The following is a 25658-nucleotide window of genomic DNA, read 5'->3' as shown; positions in this document are numbered from 1 at the left end:
GTCCTTACAATAGCGGACAAAATCCTCCTCGACCCTAAAAATGCTTCGGCTGCAGAAAAAACTTCTGACTTCAACTTAATCAGGCTGCCAAATGCCCGGTTCACTACAGGCAGACTGGGTCGGTCCCACCAACAGATAGAAAGAATGTCTGTCTGTACCCCAACGGTCACCGCGCATCGCGACGCACCTCAAAGCTCCGATACCATGCACCCGGTACAACTCGGCCACCCGGTACAACTCGGTACCACCCGGTACCACTCGGTACCACCCGGTAACACCGGGTACCACCTGCTACCACCTGCTGACTGTTTACTCTGCTTCTCCTTAACATTGCCGCCAGGTGGGTTAAAGCTACTACTGACGGGAGCAAATAGAAGTTACTACAGAACCTCTAAGTGTTAAAGGAAGATTCGGGCCAGAACATTTAGAGTTCAGAAAATGAACATCAGAGAAAATACTGTAGAAATAATTAGAACCGCAGCAGAAAGCCTAACGTGCCACAACTAAATGAATCATAATGTCCCCAAAGCATCAGTGGATTGACATTGGGACCACCGGGGGATTCAAGTAGATTCTAGAGATGCGCATCGCAGTGGCTCTTCATGCAGGGCCGGCCCAAGGTAATATGGGGCCTTAGACATATCCCCCCGGCCCCTAACTCCCGAAACCTTTCTCACTAAGAACCTCAGCTAACATATTTAAATATTTATCAGCCGAGTTTAAAATCAATCACTGATTACTGGTTATTTGCTGTGATGTATTTGTGAACAAACCCAATTTAAACACAAAGAATACGCCACATTGTAGCCATGGTAACACAACAATCAAACTATCAAGATGGTTCTTTAAACTTTTACAAGTAAATTTCTTAATTAAATCCTAAATGTACTTTTTTTCTCAGCTGAATGCATTAAATAAAATGTAAAATTGTCATTCTCTATAAATGGACGCTATAGGTTCAGATATATAGTCTGTGTTACAAATAAACCATTCCTAGGGGCCCCTGAATGGCCCCTACCAGCAGTTACTGAGATTTCTTTGCCTTGAGATCCCAGTCTTACAATTCTAGATTTCAGAGGCGCTAACAAAAAAAAAAAAAATTATGGAGTTAATCCCTTTGAGTTTATTTGATCTATAAATCAGTCTGCAGCCAAGTGTTTCTAGAAGTTAAATAGATATTATTAGGGCTTAATTATTAAAATGGCAGCACATTTGCTTATTTTCTAACTTCATAACCTGCCACATTCACCCCTCTGATCTGTTTAACACCTATAGTCTCAGATCAGCCCAGCCCTCCAGGACTGTCAGCAGCAGAAACGGCAACATTATACCTGTTGGGGAAAATATAATACATTTGCTTTGTGTTGTCCCCACATGATGGCAATGATATAGAAGGATCCAATTAATTTCTGGATTAATCTGGGTTGTTGCTATGTTGTTGTTCAGTGTTTTAAGATCTTTTTCAATGTGCCCTTTTTTAACTTTAAGCCCCTGCCCCTCCAAAGGTCTCTGCACGCCCCTGCTCAGAAGGGTGATTGCTGCTAAGTCAATCACTGGATATACTTTGCTTAGTTTTCTTACATAGACAATGTTTCACCAAATGAAATACCAATCTGAACTTTTGCTTTAGTGACTTATAATTTGAGTCAAATTAGATTATATATATATATATCTGTATATCACCCGAGAGGGCAGGGTTCAAATCCGGTCTGGGTCCTTAGGCAAGACCCTTCAAGCTACTGCCTACCTCATACCATGAGAGATACTGAGATGCGTAACAATGTCTGCGTCAGGTGTTGGGGAACCAGAGCACCTGACCAGAACTGTGAGACTACAAGTCTCCACCCCTGTATCCCGAGGGATACACGGCCCTAATTAGCGAATCAGAGCTGAACGAGACAGCTGCTGATCTGAGAGAGAGAATCATGACCCAAATGACAACCAGACCTCCTCGGCGCCAATTTCAACGGCTGAGTGAAGCACCATCAGAAAGTCTCATTGATAATGTAAATTGAGAATTGAGAACGATCCCTACCAACACCATAACAGAAACCAATGAGCTGATCTACAACTCAGCATCAGTGATCCTTGAGATACTTGGCTATAAGAGCAAACATGAGACCCAATACCCACCATGGAAAAGACGGTTAGAGGCTAAAATCAAGGTAACAAGGAGGGAAGTGAGCCAACTGTCAGAGCTCCACAAAGGTACAATGAAAAGACCAGTACCCAGAAAGCACAGCCAGATGCCCACTGTGGTTGATCTCTCTACGAGAGGACCATCACTGTGACAGATGTCCAAGAAAGAGTCTCAGGTATGAAAAACTGGACAGCACCAGGGCCTGACATGATACATGCCTACTGGCTAAAGAAACTCACTGCTCTCCATGAGCGACTGGCAGGCCAAATGAACCAGCTGCTACAAAGTGGGACTCACCCTGAAGAGTGTAAATAGCAGAGGAGCCAAACACCAACTCCTCGTAGACCACACAGTTGCCCGAGACTGCAAAATCTGACACACCAACCTGTTCATGGCTTGGATCGATTACAAGAAAGCCTATGACTCAATGCCACATACTTGGATCATTGAATGCCTAGAGATGTATAACATCAACAGGATTCTGAGAGCCTTCATTGCAAACTCGATGAGGCTGTGGAAAACCACCCTTGAAGCCAACTGCAAACCACTTGCACAAGTATCCATCAAATGTGGCATATACCAAGGAGATGCTCTGTCCCCGCTACTGTTCTGCATAGGCTTGAACCCCCTCAGCCAAATTATCAACAAGACTGGCTTCGAATACCGACTCAAAATGGGGCCAACATCAGTCACCTTCTATACATGGATGACATCAAGCTGTATGCCAAGAGTGAGCGAGACATCAAAATACCTCTAACGAATAAGGCAAGTCCTGAGAAGCCAGCTCAATGGCAAGAACAAAATCTGTGCAATAAACAGCTATGCCCTGCCAGTAATCAGATACCCTGCTGGAATAATTAGCTGGCCAAAGGAGGAGATAAAAGCCACAGATATTAAGACTAGAAAGCTACTAACCATGCATGGAGGGTTCCATCCCAAATCCAGCACCCTGAGACTGTACACGAGGCGCAAGGACGGAGGCAGAGGACTAGTGAGTATGAGAACCACTGTCCAGGACGAAACAAGTAAGATCCATAAATACATCAGGGACAAAGCCTCAACAGACAATGTGCTCAGTGAATGTCTCAGACAACAGGGAACGGAGGCTGAGGTGCCAGAGATACCATCATGGGAGGACAAGCCCCTACATGGGATGTACCACCAGCAAATAACCCAAGTCGCTGATATCAGTAAATCCTACCAATGGCTGGAAAAAGCTGGACTCAAGGACAGCACAGAGGCCCTCATCCTGGCCGCCCAGGAACAGGCCCTAAACACCAGAGCAATAGAGGCCCAGATCTACCACACCAGACAAGACCCAAGGTGTAGGTTGTGCAAGGAGGCCCCTGAGACAGTCCAGCACATCACAGCAGGGTGCAAGATACTGGCAGGGAAAGCGTACATGGTACGACATAACCAAGTGGCAGGCATAGTGTACAGAAACATCTGTGCAGAATATGGACTGGAAACCCTGAGATCAAAGTGGGAAACACCCCCAAAGGTGGTGGAGAACGCCAGAGCTAAGATCCTGTGGGACTTCCAGATCCAGACAGACAAAATGGTAATGGCGAACCAACCAGACATTGTCGTAGTGGATAAACAACAGAGGAAAGCCGTTGTGGTAGATGTAGCAATACATCAGGAAAAAGGAGCACAAGAAACTGGAGAAAAAACCACCCGCGGTGGGTGAGAAGGGAATTTTTTTATAATCATCCTTTGAGCTCGGGTCCTCTACCAGAGGCCTGGGAGCTTGAGGGTCCTGCAGTATCTTGGCTGTGCCAAGGACTGCACATTTCTGGACTGAGATGTCTGATGTTGTTCCTGGGATCTGTTGTAGCCACTGCTCCAGTTTGGGGGTTACTGCCCCGAGGGCCCCGATGACCACAGGCACCACTGTGGTCTTCACCTTCCAGGCCCTCTCCAGTTCTTCCCTGAGGCCCTGGTATTTCTCCAGTTTCTCGTGCTCCTTTTTCCTGATGTTGCAATCACTTGGTATTGCTACATCTACCACAACGGCTTTCCTCTGTTGTATATATATATATATATATATATATATATATATATATATATATATATATATATATATATTATATATATATATAATCAGTCATTGCCAGATATGGCATCGTTTGCATTAAATTTGTATTTTTTCTTTCCTTTTGTGTCATCTTTTCATAATCATAAGGAATGTGACATAAGACTTAGAACTTATGTTCAGTTTATCTCTGATATTAATCTGTTTCCTTGATAACCTTGATGATCATCTGATGTTATTAATTATTCCATAGTGTGTATTGTTTGTATTGCTCTTCCTCTTCAGCTCCTTAGCTCTTCCTTTCATTGTTTTGATTTTGCTCATCTAGTTTCATTTTCACCAAACTTCCACCAACATCTCCACTTCATTTAAGTCAGCTGTCTCAAACTTCAGTCCTTGAGGGTTGGTCCTACAACTTTTAGATGTGACCTTTGTCGTACACACTGTAAATAAATGACTAAACTTCCTTACTAGCATGCAATCGAGCTCTACAGAGCTCTGCTTATAAGCTAATATTGTAGCCAGGTGTGCTGAAGCAGAGAAATTTCTTGAAGACTGGAGTTTGAGAAAGCTGATTAAGCTCTGTGGTTTATTTTTTTATTATTTGATACTTCTGTTGTTCCTGTTTGAGTTTAACTTTTAGATCTTCTTCATCAAAGTATTCCACCATATGTCTGACTTCATTCTGTTGTATTTTGGTCCTCTTCTTCAGGATTTATTATCAAATGTAACAGAAAAATTTAGTTCAACTCATTTCAAAGTGTTTACATAGCTTGCTTCTTGTCAGATCCCTCTCTAATTCTGAGCTCACTTGATGTGTGGTGTTGTTGTGCTAATTATTTTAAATGTTTTGTTGTTCAACTAAATGAACTAAATGTCATAGCTGCAAATGCTCGGCTTTCTTCTGCAAATTAATGGAAATCTGCTTAAGGCATCATCTTTGGTGATGATGCCTTAAGCAGAAAAAATAATAAAATAGGACATCTTGTTTGTGACGTTTTATTAAATTATATCTCATGGATTTACAGCAATCTTTATTCCCACTCTGTAAAGATGTGCAGAATTTAGTTGAACAACTTCATGATATTTGTTGCATATTTAAAAATGATCTTGGATTTGCTTGGATTTAAGTCAGGTGCCAAACAACAGTTTCATCAGTCTGATATCTCATAGAGTCCTTAATAAAACAATATGTCTGCTAGACACTGAAAACCAATAATGTGGCCCAATCATTCCAGGGCATTTGTCAGCAACTGACCAATCGGCTGATGCAATTTGTAAGAAAGTGTATGTCCCTTAAACACTGTGTTCCAAATTATTATGCAAGTGTTATTTTCTAAGATTTTCTTAAATGGTCAGTGCAAATGATGGTCACTATACATTTCACGAGTTTCTCCCCTTTTATACCAATAGCAGCCAATGACACAGTGGTATTCCTTACAGCATTTGTTGTCATGCATGAAGATGATTTTGCTACTGAAGGTACGGCTCTTTTTTTTTGAACGATGAAAGAAAGTGATCAGTCAGAAAGTCCTTATACTTTGCTGAAGTCATTTTCACACCTTCAGGGACTCTGAAGGACCCAACCACCTCTCTCTCTCCCCATGATTTTGGCCAAAAAAAATGACTCCACCACCTCCTTAGTGACGTCACAGCCGTGTTGGGATGTGGTGGCCATCCACCACCAGTCCACTACTGCGTCCATCAGCACCATCCAGGGTTGCACAACAGTCCTCTGTGAACAAATTAATCTTCATGTACAGCTGTACCCACTGCAACCATTTCTGCTTGTGATCTCTGGTTAGGGGCCGAATAGTAGGTTCATGCACTGCAAGCCTCTGGAGGATCCTCCACCTTGAGGTTTCAGAGGCACCAGCAGCTTCAAATAAGTGTTTGCTGCTTTGTAAGGGCATTTTAACAGCTGCTCTCTTAATCCCATGAATTTGTCTAACAAAAACCTTCTTCATTATGCCTTTATCTGCACAAACCATCTTTGTTCTGAATCAGCCACAAATCTCTTCACATTACAAGTTAATTCAGTTTTGGTTAAGTATCTAATGTTTTCATATCTTGTCATACTGCACTACACTTTCTGATGATTTCCGTCAGCAGAAAGATCCTTTCACTTTCCCATTGCTTGAAACCTGTGGCCTGCTTAATAATGTGGAACATCCTTCTTAAATAAATTTCCTTTAATTGAGCTGACCAGACAAACTAATCAACCCAGCTCTCTGAAATTAGTTATAGTGACTCAAAGAGCCCTGATACCATCTAGAAATTTAATAGCACAACAAAAAATGTAATCTTTATGACACTTAAATCTAATTTGTATAATAATTTGAATGCGGTGTATAGATTAACTGTCAACACAATATTGATAATGTTTATCATAGCAGACTACCATATGTTAGTCAGCACAAAGTTAACTGGTAGTATACATACAATTTTTTTGTCATAAGGACACTTATTGATAGTCAAATCAAGCCCTGTACCCCTGTGGCAATTAAATAAACACAAATTAATAAAAAAAAAATAAAACAAATATGACAATATAACTGTTCCCACCTGACGTCACTCTCTCCATCACGATGGATGTCAAAACCTATGTGCTCCTATAAAGCCTGTCAAAATACATTCATGTGGTCGGCTAATATTACTTTTATTTAGTTGATTTTGCAGTAAAATGGTCACAAGGTGCTGCGCGGTTGGCTGCACAGACAGACAAGGGTCAAAACCAAGTTTGCCATTTTATTTTAACGACGAAAGATGCAGCGATGGATAGCAGTTGTCAATCAGACAACTGATTGACAGTGAGTTGGTGCCGTGGATTTGCAGCGAACACTTTATGCAAGATAAGAAGATTAACGTTCATATACTTTAAGTAAGTATGATTAAAAAGACATCAAATATCGCATTATGGAGAAGGTAGGCCTTTCACCATGGAAACAATGCCACCGTGTCATGTAGACTAGAATCAGTTCAACCCTCTAGATTCTCACATCAAATGTACATCTTGGCACTTTGAATGATTAAAAGATGCATTTGCAAAAGGTCAATACTTGAGTATCCCCTTTGTCATAAATGCTGTTTTAACCTAAATAATGTAATATATTATCTGGAAGTAATCTGGCTAATAACTCAAAGCGTTGTGCTTTGAGTTATTAGCATATCAATCTGTCCATCCATGCTTTTCTCCTTTTATCATCCTTCCATCCATGTACAAATCTGTTCACCCATCCATCTCTCTGTCCATCCGTTTGTCCTGTAATTCATCCGTCTGCCTATCTGATCATCCAAATAAACGCAAGTCAGTCTGATTTGTGTGTCGATGACTGTAGGGGAAAAAAAAGATCCATCATAGCACCTGCAGGAAAAAAAAATTGTGGAGCCGTCACTGGCAGTGAAGGAAAGTCATTTGAATATAATCACTTTAGATGTAGTGTTCCATATATTGCATTATCTAATGGTTTGGTTAATCTCAAGTCTTTATGAATTTTGTATAAAATATTTTTTAAAAGTGTATATTTGAGTTTACTGGACGAAAAGTTCTTGTGGCTAAATACACAAACATCTGAGATGCATATTATTTCACACATTTTAGTTGATGTCAAAAACATTATTATACTTTCTTACAGTTTTCTGTTTGTCTGGATTTTCAGTAACATTTTGTCTCTGTGATGTCAGTATTTTATAAACTTGTGAGGTGTTTTATGGTGTTACAGCAGTACACATTTAGCTCTATCAGAATTATATGAGTTTAGGTAAATTAATATTTGACTAACATGGCGTGTGTAACACAACAGTATGGTGTTTTATTTTAAAGAAGCGCAACTTTACAGTCGTTGGAAGCCTTATTTAAACATGTGAACACATACTTTTGTGCAACACAGATTAATCTGTAGTACAAGTGGAATAAACCAAAATTAAACAGAAAAGAGTGGTAAGCATTTTTTTTAAATGTAAAATATTGGAACTGTCATGGTGTGTTGTTGAGATGGACCCAAAAGGAGAGTGTAGTTGTGAATATTTAATTAACAAAAACTGTTTCTCTTATAGGCTGATCAGTATTGTGTAGTCATAGGTCTTCAAAATGCACCACAATCGCGCCCTCTAGTGGTAACTTAAGAGACATCAAAAACCAGCTGCTTTTTTGTGCCTTTCACATTGAAATGTTATCACAAAAGTTTCATGTTGAGATTAATATGAGATTTCTATGGATGACACTGTCAAGACAAAGACAATCACATTTAGAATAGCTTCTTTCATGGAGATTTTTATTTTCTTAATCCAGTTTATACATTTAGTCTTAATTAATTTGTCAATGTGTCATAGAGTGTGGTGGTGGAGGTGGTGAGGCAGCACGCTGGAGACCCAGGTAAGTGAACGGTGGTGTAATTTAATAACAAAATAGTCCACAAAAACACAGTCAATAAACGGAGTCCGCGGCCAGGCAGCACGGCTGAGCAGAAGCCAGGGCTCACACCGGTAGCAACTGGTCTTAAGGGCGGCACAAAAAACAACAACGACAATCTGACTGACAATCTGACAACAAAAGTACGACAACGACAAGGACCCGACGAGGAACAAAGGACACAGGAGGGACTAAATACACTGAGGGTAATCAGGGGAACAAGACACACCTGGGAACAATCAAGACAGGACAACGAGGAGAACTCAGGACACAGAAACTCAGAATTAAACACAGAAAAACACAGAACCTGACACAATGTCTCAGGACCAGACAGTCTGAACACTGTTTACATCTTCAGTGCTTCTAAGATAAAAGGTCACAGCCCAGCAAAAGAAAACTAAGTAAAATTATTTTTTGTATAATTTTAATCCCTTTTTCAAGTCACATACCTTCTGTTTTGCCTTTTGAATCTTTTTTAAATCAATGAATGACAAATTAAGTAAGAAAACTCAGAAAAACATAAAATGTATTCATAAATGTTGAGAGGCAGAATACAAAGATCCACAGATGCTTATCAAAAAGTCACAGAACCAGAAAGAACATGTTTTATGATCATAATCCTGACCGAGAGATAACATGAATTAATTACTTTTACTTAAGTAAAGTTTTCCAGAAAGCATCTGAATCTTATTTTTCCAAACAATTTAAACAATTCTTTTCAGATGTATCTGGTGTTTTGATTATGACATGTTTCACTGGTCTTATTTTTTAAAGTATTCAGGAAACTATTTAGATCTGTAAGATGTGTAACATGTTGCACATTACCAAACAGAAACCCAGTTGATGTTTAACCGTTATGACACGAGAAAGGGACAGTAATGACAAGTTTGCAAGTTGTGGTCACCTCTATTCATTTGAAAACATTACTGAAAACATTCATTTATCATTCTGAATTTATGATGCTAAAACAGAATCATTTACCTGTTTAACTACATTTCCCTACATATTTATTCTGTACTTTTGCAGGTTATATAAAAGTAATACATTTGCTTGTATTTTTTTCTGAAATCAGTCTTACATTGAATAATAACAAATTGAATCGATAAAATGTTTCCGTTTTAAGAAGTGTTTGTCAGTTGAACCAGGAATTTTATTTTGAAAGACATCAGGTGACATTACCCAATGACTGAAGTCCGCTTTTATAACACTAAGTTGTGATAAATGTTAAGAGGAAAAGGTCAGTTGTTGTCGAGACATTCTGTGTTTCAGTGATTTCAGTTCCTCTCATCCTATAAAGAGGTAAGTGGGCTGTTTGCAGGACGCAGCAGAACGGATGAAATATACCTGGGAGATTTTTATTCTCAACATTCACTTGTATGTTTTTATGTCAGGTTAAAAGACGGAGGAGAAAACGAAAGCTGAGAGATGGAGTGTGCTCAGCTCAGATCCAGACAGGAGACATTTTGAGTCTTAATCGTTTGGTGGAAATCGGTAAGTAATAAAGCTCTGCAGTCGTCGTAATACCAGGGAAGAACTCTAAAATATAAAAATTAAAACAACAGACTGCAAGGCAGGAGGAGAAAATGCCACAGAGTCACTGAAAGACCCATCTTTAACTGTAATGAAAGAAATACTCAATTAAATTCAATTCACTTTTTTATATAGCAACAAATCACAACAAAGGTCATGTTGAGTTACTAAAAAAATCTTTTCAGGACTGCACATTTCTGGACTGAGATGTCTGATGTTGTTCCTGGGATCTGTTGTAGCCACTGCTCCAGTTTGGGGGTTACTGCCCCGAGGGCCCCGATGACCACAGGCACCACTGTGGTCTTCACCTTCCAGGCCCTCTCCAGTTCTTCCCTGAGGCCCTGGTATTTCTCCAGTTTCTCGTGCTCCTTTTTCCTGATGTTGCAATCACTTGGTATTGCTACATCTACCACAATGGCTTTCCTCTGATGTTTATCCACTACGACAATGTCTGGTTGGTTCGCCATTACCATATATATATATATATATATATATATATATATATATATATATATATATAGTCTCCAAGTCTCCAAGGCTGGAGACTGAACAATACTGGAAAGGCATATGGGAAAGGGAGGGGTCCCACAACAGCAATGCACAGTGGCTGATCTCTCTACGAGAGGACCACAGCAACCTCCCTGAGCAAGCCCCAGTAACCATCACTGTGTCCAAGAAAGACTCTCAGGTATGAAAAACTGGACAGCACCAGGGCCTGACATGATCCATGCCTACTGGCTAAAGAAACTCACTGCTCTCCATGAGCGACTGGCAGCCCAAATGAACCAGCTGCTACAAAGTGGGACTCACCCTGAATGGTTAACTGAAGGGCGGACAATCCTAATCCAGAAGGATCCATCAAAGGGTCCAGTCCCACCCAACTACCGACCAATAACCTGCCTCTCCACAACCTGGAAGCTCATGTCAGGCATCATAGCGGCCAAGATAAGCAAACACATGGATAAACACATGAGCACGGCACAGAAGGGTATCGGTGTAAATACCAGAGGAGCCAAACACCAACTCCTCGTAGACCGCACAGTTGCCCGAGACTGCAAAACCCGACACACCAACCTGTGCATGGCTTGGATCGATTACAAGAAAGCCTATGACTCAATGCCGCAGACTTGGATCATTGAATGCCTAGATGTATAACATCAACAGGATTCTGAGAGCCTTCACTGCAAACTCGATGAAGCTGTGGAAAACCACGCTTGAAGCCAACTGCAAACCACTTGCACAAGTGTCCATCAAATGTGGCATATACCAAGGAGATGCTCTGTCCCCGCTACTGTTCTGCATAGGCCTGAACCCCCTCAGCCAAATTATCAACAAGACTAGCTACGGATACCGACTCAAAAATGGGGCCAACATCAGTCACCTCCTCTACATGGATGACATCAAGCTGTATGCCAAGAGTGAGCGAGACATCGACTCACTGATCCACACCACCAGGATCTACAGCACTGACATTGGGATGTCATTCGGACTAGAGAAGTGTGGTCGGCTGATCACAAAGAGGGGGAAGGTGATCCGCACAGAAGGAGTCTCACTCCCACAAGGAACAATAGCAGACATAGAGGACAGTTACAAGTACCTGGATATACCACAAGCAAATGGCAACCTCGATGAGGCCACAAGGAAAGGAGCCACAGCTAAATACCTCCAACGAATAAGGCAAGTCCTGAGAAGCCAGCTCAATGGCAAGAACAAAATCCGTGCGATAAACAGCTATGCCCTGCCAGTAATCAGATACCCTGCTGGAATAATCAGCTGGCCAAAGGAGGAGATAAAAGCCACAGATATTAAGACTAGAAAGCTACTAACCATGCATGGAGGGTTCCATCCCAAATCCAGCACCCTGAGACTGTACACGAGCCGCAAGGACGGAGGCAGAGGACTAGTGAGTGTGAGAACCACTATCCAGGACGAAACAACTAAGATCCATAAATACATCAGGGACAAAGCCTCAACAGACAATGTGCTCAGTGAATGTCTCAGACAACAGGGAACGGAGGTTGAGGTGCCAGAGATACCATCATGGGAGGACAAGCCCCTACATGGGATGTACCACCAGCAAATAACCCAAGTGGCTGATATCAGTAAATCCTACCAATGGCTGGAAAAAGCTGGACTCAAGGACAGCACAGAGGCCCTCATCCTGGCCGCCCAGGAACAGGCCCTAAACACCAGAGCAATAGAGGCCCAGATCTACCACACCAGACAAGACCCAAGATGTAGGTTGTGCAAGGAGGCCCCTGAGACAGTCCAGCACATCACAGCAGGGTGCAAGATACTGGCAGGGAAAGCGTACATGGAGCGACATAACCAAGTGGCAGGCATAGTGTACAGAAACATCTGTGCAGAATATGGACTGGAAACCCCGAGATCAAAGTGGGAAACACCCCCAAAGGTGGTGGAGAACGCCAGAGCTAAGATCCTGTGGGACTTCCAGATCCAGACAGACAGAATGGTAATGGCGAACCAACCAGACATTGTCGTAGTGGATAAACATCAGAGGAAAGCCGTTGTGGTAGATGTAGCAATACCAAGTGATTGCAACATCAGGAAAAAGGAGCATGAGAAACTGGAGAAATACCAGGGACTCAGGGAAGAACTGGAGAGGGCCTGGAAGGTGAAGACCACAGTGGTGCCTGTGGTCATCGGGGCCCTCGGGGCAGTAACCCCCAAACTGGAGCAGTGGCTACAACAGATCCCAGGAACAACATCTGACATCTCAGTCCAGAAATGTGCAGTCCTTGGCACAGCCAAGATATTCCAGGACCCTCAAGCTCCCAGGCCTCTGGTAGAGGACCCGAGCTCAGAGGATAAGAACCACCCGCGGTGGGTGAGAACGGAATTTTTATATATATATATATATATATATATATATATATATATATATATATATATATATATATATATATTACCGTAGTCTTGTATTTTATCATATAATTATGTGTTTATAGTTCATCAGTTTAGTTAAATGTTGATTGAAATTATTTTTTTTCTACCTTGAGTCACTTAACATTGTGCATAAAAACTGACATCTTTATTTTTTCATTAAGCTTTGCAATATCATTACATTTAAATTGTTCTGTAAACTCCAAAGACAAAGAGCAGAAACTAAAGTGTTTTGCATTTTCTCAACAGATCGCTGTTCTGTCATGGATCAGCATCTTAACATTGTTCTTCTGGGAAAAAACTGGAGTTGGGAAAAGTTCTTCAGCAAACACCATTCTAGGAAGGGAAGTGTTAAGGCTGAAACAGACTTTCAGTCAGTGACCAAATATATTTGTGTGGAACCTGTAACTCTGTTTGGGAGACAAATTTCAGTGATAGACACTGGAGACATATTAACATCACAGGAGAAGATTGCAAAAGTTCTTCTGAATCTTTTGCCGGACTCCACTCCCTCTCTTTACCTGCTGGTGATCAAAGTTGGTCGTTTCACTCAAGAGGATGAAAAGGCTGTAGAGGCTGTAGAGAAAGTCCTCGGGCCTCGGAGGATGAAAAATTGTTTCCTGCTCTTCACAGGAGGAGATAGTTTAAATACATCACTAGAGCAATTTATTTCAGGCTCTACCAACAGTCAGCTTCCCAAAATTGTTGACCGTTTTTCATGGAGAATCCATCTTTTCAACAATAAAGATGGAGGAGATGACCAAGTCAGAGAACTGTTGACAAAGACAGAACACATTGAAACAGGTCAGTACAAATTTCAGTCAGATCTTCAGTTTTTTTAATACACACAGTTTCTCATAATTTTTTTTATTTTTGTGTGAACTTACACACAGTTTCTCATAATTTGTTTTTATTTTTGTGTGAACTTACATGTCTTGATGCTGCAGTTCCACCTTAATTTCCTCACTATGAGATAACAAGATATATATTATTTACTCCCTCATTCTAAATGCGTGAAATAGTTTCAAAAATAATATGCAGCTTCATAGAAAAAACAATTTCACAAAAGTTGTTGATAGAATTTCAAAAGTCTGGATTACTTACGTAGACCTATTTATTAGATTACATTCAGGATGACACAGAGGCCTTTAGGGGACAGAGACTCAAAGTTAAAAAAAGATACGAATAGATCAAGATCTTAAAACACCATACAACAACATAGCAACAATCTATTTTAATCAAGAATCTAATATTTAATATAATCATAATGTATCATTGTCATCATGTGAGGACAATGCAAAGCAAATTTAGTCTGTTTTCCCCAGTTGGAATAATGTTGGTTTTACTGCTGCTGACAGTTCTGGAGGTTTGTGTAGATCTGAGACTATAGCTTTTAAACAGATCTTAAGAGAGAAGGTTATTTGCAAATTCTTGCTATTTTATTAAATACAATCTAACAATTGTAAGAGACTGTGTCTAACATGCGTTAATTTTTGATTGCATCAATTGAATCTTCCTCAGTCAGGAGGTGCAGCTTAGAAAGTTGAAGGAATAGTAGTGATGGGCAGTGATGGGCAGATGAGACCCCATTGGGTGTATGGCACATTTCCCAAACTGTGTCTACACTGTGTTGAAACTGTGTTGCTGTATCACTCAATGGTGACATCTGCTGGATTTAAAAAGTAACACTTTAGATTGCAACAGACACACTACAAACCATCTTTACCGTCAAACATTTTTGCGTAACTGTTTTTTCTTTTTTCATTCATCCATACTGCTTCCCGCACTCCTCCTGCATTGGCATTGCCACACTTTGGGAACTCCTGGAATAGAATATACTTTATTGTTCCCGAAGGGGAAATAATTTATTTGTTGAAAGCTACTCCATCTTAGGTAATAAATGTAAAGTTTGTAAAATATATACCTAAGAGTGATAAGTTCAAAATGTCTACATATAAACAAATAAATAAATAGCAAGCAATCACAAGCAATATATTAATCAATCAATAACCTATAAAGAGTGCAGAAAAAAATTGTATCAATTAGCTCAGACTTGGGCATTTTAAAGCCTGATGGCAAAGGCAGAAATGACTTTCTGTGGCGTTCTGTGGTGCACTTTGGCAAAATGAGTCTCTGGCTGAAGGTGTACCTGTATCTGGCCAGAATGTCATGGAGTGGATGTGACTCATTGACCAAGATGGCCTGCATCATGGTCATGCCATCTTTCTGTGATGCAGTATCACAGAAATCCAGGATTTCTGTGATACTGCATCTTGGTCAGTATCACAGAAATCTACTCGAGGGCATCATAACACCACACATGAATTATCAGTCAAACGCAATAAACATGTAAATGGCAAAAAGCTTCCAGAAAATATGAAATGAATGATACATTTCCTTATATATTATTATAATAAGGATATATTTGGAAAAGTATAACATAAAACTTAAGCTATTATTTTATACAAGCTCTTGCATTATAGACCAATAACTGACATAAAAGTCAAATCAAATCAAATCAAATGTTATTTGTATAGCACTTTTCAGCTACAAGGCATTTCAAAGTGCTTTACATCATAAACACAAAAACACAAAGTCATGCAGCATAGAATAGACAATACATTGTTACATATTACATTTCAAAAACAATTCTAAACAGGTGTGTTTTTAGTTGAGATTTAAAGGAAGTCAGGGTTTCTGCTGTATTACAGTTTTCTGGAAGTTTGTTCCAAATCTTTGGAGCATAGATGCTGAAAGCTGTTTCTCCTCTCTTGGTTCTGGTTCTGGGGAACAACAACAACAGCAGATCTTTGATGTATTGTGGTGCTGAACCGTTCAGTGATTTGTAAACTAACAACAGTATTTTAAAATCTATTCTTTGAGCTACAGGGAGCCAGTGGAGGGACTTTAAAACTGGTGTTATGTCTCTATTTTCCTGGTTCTAGTGAGAACGCGAGCAGCAGCATTCTGGATCAGTTGCAGCTGTTTGATTGATTTGTTGGACAGACCTGTGAAGACGCTGTTGCAATAATCAATGCAACTAAAGATAAACACATGAATGAGTTTCTCTAGATCTGGCTGAGACATTAGTCCTCTAATCCTGGAGATGTTCTTCAGGTGATAGAAGGTCGACTTTGTAATCGTCTTTATGTGGCTTGCAAGGTTCAAGTCCGAGTCCATCACTACTCCCAGGTTTCGGGCCTGATGCTAGTTTTTAGTTGTAATAACTGAAGCTGTGCATTGACTCTAGATCGTTCCTGTTTAGGTCCAAAAATAATGACTTCAGTTTTATTTTTGTTCAGCTGGAGAAAGTTTTGGCACATCCACACATTTATCTGTTTTTTCATTTATTTTGATAGGATGGGGTCAAAGGTCACTGGTGACATCGTAATGTAGAGCTGAGTATCATCCGCATAGTCATGGTAGCTAATATTATTTCCTGTTATAACCTGAGCTAGTGGGAGAATATAAATATTAAATAAGAGGGGTCCTAAGATTGACCCCACATGTGACCTTTGACCTCTTTGATGATTGAATTGCAACACAGACATAGATCTAAAAGCATTAGCATTTGTTTATTGAAATAAAGAATGCTGTTAAATTTCATAGTTTCAGCAGAGATAAATTAAAACTCAAGATTGTACATTTAGGATTTAATTATGAATGTTACTTTGTAAAATTATCTACAACACAATATTGCACTATCTGTAATATTTGTGATTGAGATGGGTTTGTTCACAAACATATCACAGCAAATAATAGGCAAATAATAAGTTATTGATTTTAAGGTGACCAATTAACCTGGGCTTCCTCTCATAGACTTCACTAAATCTATTTTTAAACACTTCTTGTGTCAAAATCAAATTCTGCCTATGGCCCCATATCACCTTGGGCCGAGCTAGAGCCGCTTCACACCGCACATCTCTCTGCTGGATGTGAGAGACCAATAGGGAACTACAATTAAAATAGGGGGATTTAATTTATGAGACACTAGCTAGGACAGATCTGCAGACGAGACTTTTCTGTTTCATGAGTGTTGAGCCTGTTTTGGTTGGCCAAAGTTTTATAGGGTGGATTTTTTCCGATCTGTCAGCAACAGTGCGAACTGCCTGGTAGTAACAATACCTTAGGGTAAAGGTGAGGCACAGAGCGAACAATGAGTAGGCAGTACTGAGGCTATGAGATGCAGAGCAGTGAGACGTGTTACTGTTTCTTTATATCAGGATCTGATTCTGACCCACAGCAGTGGGACTGACTCAGGTGTCATGTAGCAAACCGGGCATTTAGTCCTGTCACTGGGGAAGGGAGATCAAATTAAAGTCAGAAGTTTTTTCTGCACCATATCTGTGTATTACTCCAATCTCTTCCATTGTGGCTGCAACAACCAACTTCTAAAACTCAATAACAACATTTCCTCATGAGCTGCTGCTCATGTGAGCATTTTTCACATTTCAATCCAGTTTCCTCTTTTTGACTGACTTTGTCAGAATTAACACTCCCATCTGCTCCCTGGATCCTACTCTCTTTCCCCTCATCTAAAGCTGACGACACATATTCTCTCCTCAGATCACAAGAATCATCAAGTCCACTTTTTTTTGGATCTCTTTCACACTCCCTCAAATTGGCGGTCACCACCCAAATTCTGGTCTCGACTCTCTCAACTTCATAAGAGTCTGGCCTATATTAGTCTTTTCTTTCTGTCCAACATTCTGAATCGTGTCATAATTGATCAACTTCAGACCAGCCTTAAAATCCAATAGCCTGTTTTAATCATTGCATTGTGGTTCCTGCCCAAAGCACAGCACTAAACCAGCTCTTTTCAAAGTTATCAACTGTCTCTTCCTTTCCTATGACTCTGACTAGCTCAGTATCATCATCCTTCTGGACCTCACTGCAGCTTTTGACACCATCAGTCACTCTATCCTCTCATCCAGTGTCAAGTCCAACTTGAACATTACAGTCTCCGCTTTGTTCTGGTTTCTGTTTTATCTCTCAAACTGGCAACAGTTTATCCATATCAACTACTGCTCCTCTCCATAGCCCATCAATCCCATGGTGTTCCCCAAGGTTCTTTTTTTTTTTTCCTTTTTATTCTCTGTACAAAGCAAAGTGTAGAACAAACGGCTGGTATTTAACAGGCTGGTGTTGATTATCTGGTTCTGAAAAGGTGACTGAAGTAAATCCAAACATTTAACCTTATTACATTAATTAGAGGCTGAAGGACAGTATTAAAGGGAACCTATTTCATTTCGATAAAGTTTGGATTGATCATTGGGCTACATATTTATTACATTATTATGAACTCACTCTAAGGTCACAAGATTTTACCTGTGGGGTTCTGCCTGTTGGCTTCCCATTTTATCTTCATCTGTATTAGCTGTTGGGTTACTGTCACTTTAATGCAAACAAGCTGTTGCTGGCTGCACCCCCCAATGTAATATTTACTTTAACATCTCAAACACAAAAAGGAAAATTGTACAACATAAAAGTCTGACTCAAGGTCATGGTGCTGCTCAACCATAAAAGAAGCTGAAAGTGGTTGTTGAAAATGAAAAAGAAACTCATGGTGTCTACCAAGCCCCTGAGGCCTTCACTGAAAAGCTGAATTCCTATAAATACATGCAGGAACACTTTAATTACTCATTACTGTCTGGTCGCACTGGTTTCTAAATGGGAAAAACAGAAGACTCCCAGATCACAACCAAAGATGCTCTACAGCTTGTGGTGGTAAAGTTACAAAATATAGAAAATCCATGTCAGTTGCTGCTCCTCCTCCATAGCCCGTCTGTCCCAGGGCGTTCCCCAAGGTTCACTAATCAACCCTCTTCTTTTTTATCTTATGTACAAAGCGAAGGGTAGAACATGTTGCAGGTTCTACACTTTGCCTCTTTTATTGAAACACCTTTAAGTTTCAACACATTTAAATGTGTATTGAAACCTTTAAGTCGGACAACAACTGCAATCAATCAGTGAAGGAACCAGAAGGCAGAATATACACATCCATTCATATTAGACATGTTGAAAATGTTTTTATCATTTTGGCCAGTAGAGTACAAAGTGAAACACTTCTGAGTGATTTTCCACAGAAATTAATATACTTTATGTTTCGAGTGTAATCTCAGATTAATTGAAGAAGGGCAGCTAAACTAACTAAATACATGTTCTAATTAAAACTAAGAAGTGCATTTACTGAGAATAAATAAAACAGGTTTACATAAATGTGTTATTCTCCTCATTTCTGTGGCTATAACAGCCTCCTCCCCAGTTTGTCTGTTTGTCTACACTACGTAAAACTATCCTTTGCTGTCTCATCCAGCTATACACTTCCTGAGATGGATGTGTTTTTCCTTTCTTCTTTGCAAAACAGCTCAGTCAATTTTAATGTCGATGACCTGCAAACATGAATTACTGTCTTGTCTAATCTTTTTTGTTGAAATAAGGTCTTTGGACATTTAGCCAAATTCACCAGGTCTATGCTAGAGATAAAATGGACAGATTTTAGTACCTGAAGTTATGGTGGGTAAGCAGCTAACGCTGGGTGAAGCAAAATGCTCAAAAAGAAGGACCTTTGACCAAAGTTAGAGAAAAACGTAGAATTGTTTTGCGTAATAGTATGATTTTCAATACTATTTAATACTTTGTTCAAGTTAGTTTAAAAATCCCTGAGCATGATCTGTGTTGGTCTGTCACACAAAATCCTACTGAGATATAGAGAATTTTATTTTTGTACTTGGCAAAATGTATAAAAAAAAGTTTAAGGACTATGAATACTTTTGCTTGACCTTTGTAGCATTCACTCTAATATCTGTGGTTTTGGACTTATTGTTCAAACTTAGCAAGTAGTAACATTACAATTTTAAAGTCATGAAAATAAATTCAAAAACTTATTGTTTTTGACTAAAATGAGATAACAAGCTTTCTTTTTATAACCAGAGTCCAACCTGGAGAGGCTTTTGGAGGAACTGGGAATGGAGCCGTTCTTCAAGGAGAAACTGTCACTGGGGAAGATACTGGAGATCAATGAGAAGACCATCAATGAAGAGCCTCCAGAGTGTAAATCAGATCTTCCATGGTATTTTTTAAAGAAAGTTATAATGGGAAATGTAACAGCTAGAATAAAATGCACATCAACTTCTGAGACCTGTAATTATAAATTAGAAGCTGGTGAGTTTGACTTTGATATTCCTGACAGTCCAAATGAGGATGACTCTCTAAACCCTCTGGATATAATCACTGCTCTCTTTCTGTGTTCTGATGGGTTTGTTCAGCAAGAACTGGCTCTAAAAATGTCCATGTGTCAGTTCTCTGTTCCTCTGCTGCTTCCTAACTGTGATACACAGCAGTGCACCCTCATGCTGTGGCCATGAGAGACATTGTTAAGAAGTACAGACCTTCAAATCTTGCAGAATCAAAAGGCTTCATAGAAGAAAGAATAGTTCTTTCTGAACTTCCAGTGATCTCATTTGTGAGACTGGGTGAGTGCTCTGTCCAAATCTGAGATCCTAAACAAACTTCTGAGTAACTCTGAGCAATACCATGATACCTTTATTCACCGTGACATGGAGTGTGGAAACATTCAGAGAAGAATATCCAATGGACTGACTGAACTGACCTGGTACCTTCCCTGTGGAAACAAAAACTTGGACATCTTCAGTGAACCAGTTGCTATAGCTAACCTTCGTGGAGACATTGCTTCATTTGAAACTCAATTCTCCTTTCTGTGTCAGACATCTGCTGCAGTTTTTGTTTTCTTTGACCAGCTGGACTCTGACTGCAAACTGCTGACGAACAAAAACCACAAAGCTCAAATCTTCTTAGTGGGAAACCAACAGAGCAAAAACTTTAGAGTTGATTCATTAAAGCAAGTGGTAACCAGTCTGGGCTTGACTCAAACCAACATTTTAAGAAAGACAAAACAGACAAATAGTGCAGATTTTGTTAAAACAATTGAGAAAAATGGTCAGTGATGTGGTCAATAACTCACAGAAAAAGATGTCTGTAGAGCAGATGGCTGATGTTGCACATGAAATGGGAATCACTGTTGATGAAGATTCTCCAGAGTGTCAGGATGGAAAGATGAAAGCTGATGAAATCACTGCTGAGATTAAAGATATAATAAAATACAAAGAAAATCAACTTCTGTTGCAGGGTCAAATATGGAAGGAATTGACTTTGTTGGAAAAGGAAGAATTTCGTCTTGGAAAAGTTGGTTCTGAAAACATTGAACATTACAAATGTAAACTTCAGAGCGAGAGAGAAAAACTGAGGAAAAAGCAAAATGATTATGGGATGTCCAGAGCAGTGAAATGCTTCATTACTGCCATATCCAGCACAGAAACAGAAAGGCGCTACTTCCTGAAATGGATGACAATAAAGCTTGATAACCAGTCTCGCATAAAACTGTCTAACCTGAGGAAAATGTACAAAAAGAAGTGCACGGACTCTAAAAACAAACAAGAAATCAAAGAAATTGACCAACAACTTTCCAGCAGCTCACTGGGAGTTCAGCACTTCTTCCGTGAAATGGGTCAGATCTATGAAGCTTCTCTTTATCTTCCAGAAACAGATCCATCACGTCAACAACTGCAACATCTGCCCAAACTCTGTGCTCAGTTGTTGCTGGATGGATTTCCTGTTGAGCTTGTAGATGGAGATGCTTCCAACATTCCTCTCAGATGGGTGAGTGATGTTCTCTCTCAGCTCAATGACTTGGTGTCTCCAAACAACAAAGATACGGGTCGTCACAGTTCTTGGAGTTCAGAGCACAGGGAAGTCCACTCTCCTTAACACCATGTTTGGAGTCCAGTTTGCAGTCAGCAGTGGTCGATGCACTAGAGGTGCCTTCATGCTGCTCATCAAAGTCAATGAAGACTTCAAGAAAGTTCTCAACTGTGACTTCATGATGATCATCGACACTGAAGGCTTAAAATCACCAGAGCTAGCACAGCTGGACAACAGCTATGAGCACGACAATGAGCTGGCAACACTTGTTGTTGGGCTGAGTGACATCACCATTATCAATATTGCCATGGAGAATTTAACAGAGATGAAGGACATCCTGCAGATAGTGGTGCATGCTTTCCTCAGGATGAAGGAGGTCGGCAAAAAGCCTCAATGTCAGTTTGTTCACCAGAACGTTTCTGATGTTTCAGCCCATGAGAAGAACCTGAGAGACAGGAAGCTGCTGTTAGAACAGCTGGATGAGATGACCCAGGCAGCAGCTAGAATGGAGAAGAAAGAGGAAACAAGAGCTTCACTGATGTGATGTATAATCCAGACACTGGGAACTGCTACATTCCTGGACTCTGGAATGGAAACCCACCAATGGCTCCAGTCAATGCAGGATACAGTGAGACTGTCTATGAACTCAAGAAAAACATCATCCAAACAGCTGGGAAAGTGTGGCTCAACTTCTAATGACATCTTGGAGTTCAGAGAGTGGATAACCAGCCTGTGGAACGCAGTAAAACATGAAAACTTCATCTTCAGCTTCAGGAACAGCCTGGTGGCTGATGCTTACATGAGGCTCTGCACACAGTACAACCAATGGGAGTGGGAGTTCAAAAAGGAAATGTACAAATGGTCACCAATGCAGAGACAAGGATTTCCAATTTTGGTTCATTTACTGCAACATATGCAATATCTGACATGAATGAATTCATCACTGAGTTGAAAAGTGAAGCAACCACAGAGCTGATCAAGTGGGAGACAAAGATCCTTGAAAACCTGAAGAAATACTTTGAGCAGCCAGAAGGTCATGTTTATCTGGTTGAAGGATACAGAGAGGATTTCTCCAACAGCATCAAGAGTCTTCGACGAGAAACTGAAAGATCAATGTTCAACCAGATCACAGCAGCTGCTGATATTAAGAAGGGATTGAAAGAACTTGACAAAATCAAGGCCACTTATAGAGAAACAATTGAGAAAGCAGTTTGTGATTTAATTGATGAATGTCGTGAGAAAAAAATTCAAATGACTGACAGAAAGCTTGATGAAAGTTTTAATGAGATGTGGACTAAAACACTGAACAGTTTGTCTTTGTCCAAACAACAGACAATAAATATCTTCACCAATGTTTCCCATCAGTTACGAACAAATCTTTCACCCAAGGGAAGCCATGCATGTGAACTGCTGAGTAAGAAAAGCCTCCAAGACTGTGGACTGGAGCCTTTTACATACAAACCTAAAGGTATGAAGGAAAAACTCAAAACTGCTGTTAGAGGATTTTTTACCTTGAAGAATCTAGTAAAGGAAAGACAAAAAATTGCTGACAGCATCATCTCTGCTTGCAATGACTGTATTACTGATCAAATCAAGAGAAAAACCAATTATCATGATACTTACATCCAGGAGATTCTTCACATCATTGATGAGAAGCTGAACAAAGCTGATGTTGACACAGACATTGAGTTTGAAGTGTGTCTGAAACAACACATCTGTGGATCTGCAGCCAGAAAGTTTCAGAAAATGCATGAAGATTTTATCCAAGAAAATGATCCTTATAAATGTCTGCAGAAAAACAAAGAAAGGTTCTGCACAGATTTCAAAGATGTGTTTCAAGAAAAAGACCAATGCCAGAAAAAAGCTGAAGAATTCACTAATCAATGTCTGAAACCTGCTGTTGAAAACTTCATCTGTCGTTCTCTTGGTCTTGATATTGTTCATAAAATGATGACAAAAGAGGAGTTCAGCACACGAATGTCCTTCCAGTATTACATTTTACTGGATCTGATTTCTAAAAGTGACTTTGAAAGCTTTAAGAGCTACATTTGTTCATATGAATTTTACGTAAAATCATGGACATCTAATAGAATTAAGGAGTATTTCTCCTCTGGGGAGACAGTTTGTGAGTTAGAGGACAAACACCTTAAGTTTTGCATCAACCACATAAATGCTGCCATTAAAAAGGCAAAAACAGAAAAGACTGACAGTCTGAAGACATTTGTTATCAAGATCTGCAAAGAACTTGGTGATAAACTAGTAATTTCCCAGGATGCTCTTGATGCCTTCATGGTTCTGAACAAATCTGACCAGGAACAGTTTGCTCACTGGCTCAACATGTGTGTGGAGGAAATGACAAAAGATCTTAGAGAAAAGTTCAAATCAACCAAGTTTGAAACAAAACTCTCACGTCTCCACATGAAACCAGAGAATGAACTTTTTAACAAAGTGATTGGTTGTGGCAAACAGTGTCCATTCTGCAAAATACCCTGTGATGCAGGTGGAGAAAAACACACTCAACACTTTGCTTCTTTGCATCGACCAGATGGATTAGGTGGGTACAAGTGGGATGACTCAAGAATACTCACAACTGACATCTGCTCTTCTCTTGTTATCAGTGACAAACGTTTTCGCTACAGTGACGCAAAGAATGAATCCCTTCCTTACAAAGAATATAGGGTGATTTTCCCAGACTGGAATATTGGTCCAGATGTGAGCCTTGAGGCGTCAGATTATTGGAAATATGTGATGAACAAATACAACAAGGAATTTGCTAAAGCATATGATGCAGAGCCTGCTAACATTCCTGATGCTTGGAAGAAAATCACAAAAGAACAGGCAGTAAAAAGCCTCAAGAAATCATTCAACATCAAATGAAATTATAATTCATGTTTAGTTTTAAGAACACAATTAATTTTTGCATGTAGAGATTTTTTTGTCATTTTTTTGAAAGGCCCAATTCACATGTTAGACTCACCTCTTTAACAAAAGCCAATATAAACAGCTTCACCTTAATTTACTGCAGCTCCTTATTTTCTTCATTGATCATTTATAATTTTAGCATTTTGTTATTCTTTTATTTTATTAACTTTTATTTGCAACATATCTTGTCTGAAAATATTTACACTCTTGTTGAAAGATTGTATGTTTGCTACCACATTAGATGGATAATTGGAGAGTTTCAGTACAAATGTATTATTCATTGTTAAACGACTCAATGTGATCAATTCTCCATTATCATGACATCATTCAGTGGGTCATTGCTGCAAAGTCAATCACTGGATCAATTTACTGAGTTTCCTTAGATAGAAAAAGTTTTACCAAATGAAATATCAATCTGAATGCAGCTGATTGGTCAAATTAGAATTTATTTAATTTTAAATCTGATGTGGTTGAACTGATTATGTATTTCTGTATATTAAATGGATCATTTTTTTTGTATTGAGATTACATTTGCTATGAGTTAGTGTGAAAACAATACATTTAATTGAAGTAAGATTGATGTCAAATTATTTTTCTTTTGGTTATGTGTTGTTGTGCTAATTATGTAAAATGTTTTTATTTCCAACTAAATGTCATAGCAGCTGATTCTCTTTTCTTCTGTAAACAAATAAAAAGCTTCTCATTTTTTGTTAAAATGAATTATATTCTATAAATAAAGAAATAGGACATCTTGTTTATGACATGCTTAATAAAATATATTGTTGTGGGTCTACAGAACTCTTTGTTAAAATATTATCTGAATTTACTAAAAATAACTTCTTGATAAAATTTGCTGTCTATTTAAAAATGATCTTGGATTTAAATCAGCTGCCAAATAACAGTTTCATCAGTCTGATATCTTGCTACACTGGAAAAAGTGTGGCCTTGCTTAAAGTAAAAAATTTGATGTCCATTTGTTGCATCTAAAATATTTG

At 39.4% G+C, this 25658-nt stretch overlaps 1 pseudogene; it reads left to right on the top strand.

Moving 5' to 3' along the window:
- Positions 1-204: 204 nt before the first annotated feature.
- Positions 205-24618, top strand: LOC129373177 (up-regulator of cell proliferation-like; annotated as a pseudogene).
- The last annotated feature ends 1040 nt before the right edge of the window (positions 24619-25658 follow it).

The sequence above is a fragment of the Poeciliopsis prolifica genome, unplaced genomic scaffold (genome assembly GCF_027474105.1).
Source record: "Poeciliopsis prolifica strain line A6 unplaced genomic scaffold, Auburn_PproV2 SCAFFOLD032, whole genome shotgun sequence".
In the NCBI taxonomy this organism is placed as follows: domain Eukaryota; kingdom Metazoa; phylum Chordata; class Actinopteri; order Cyprinodontiformes; family Poeciliidae; genus Poeciliopsis; species Poeciliopsis prolifica.
The sequence above is the reverse complement of the archived record's forward strand: the minus strand, read 5'-3'. Positions and strand labels throughout refer to the sequence as shown.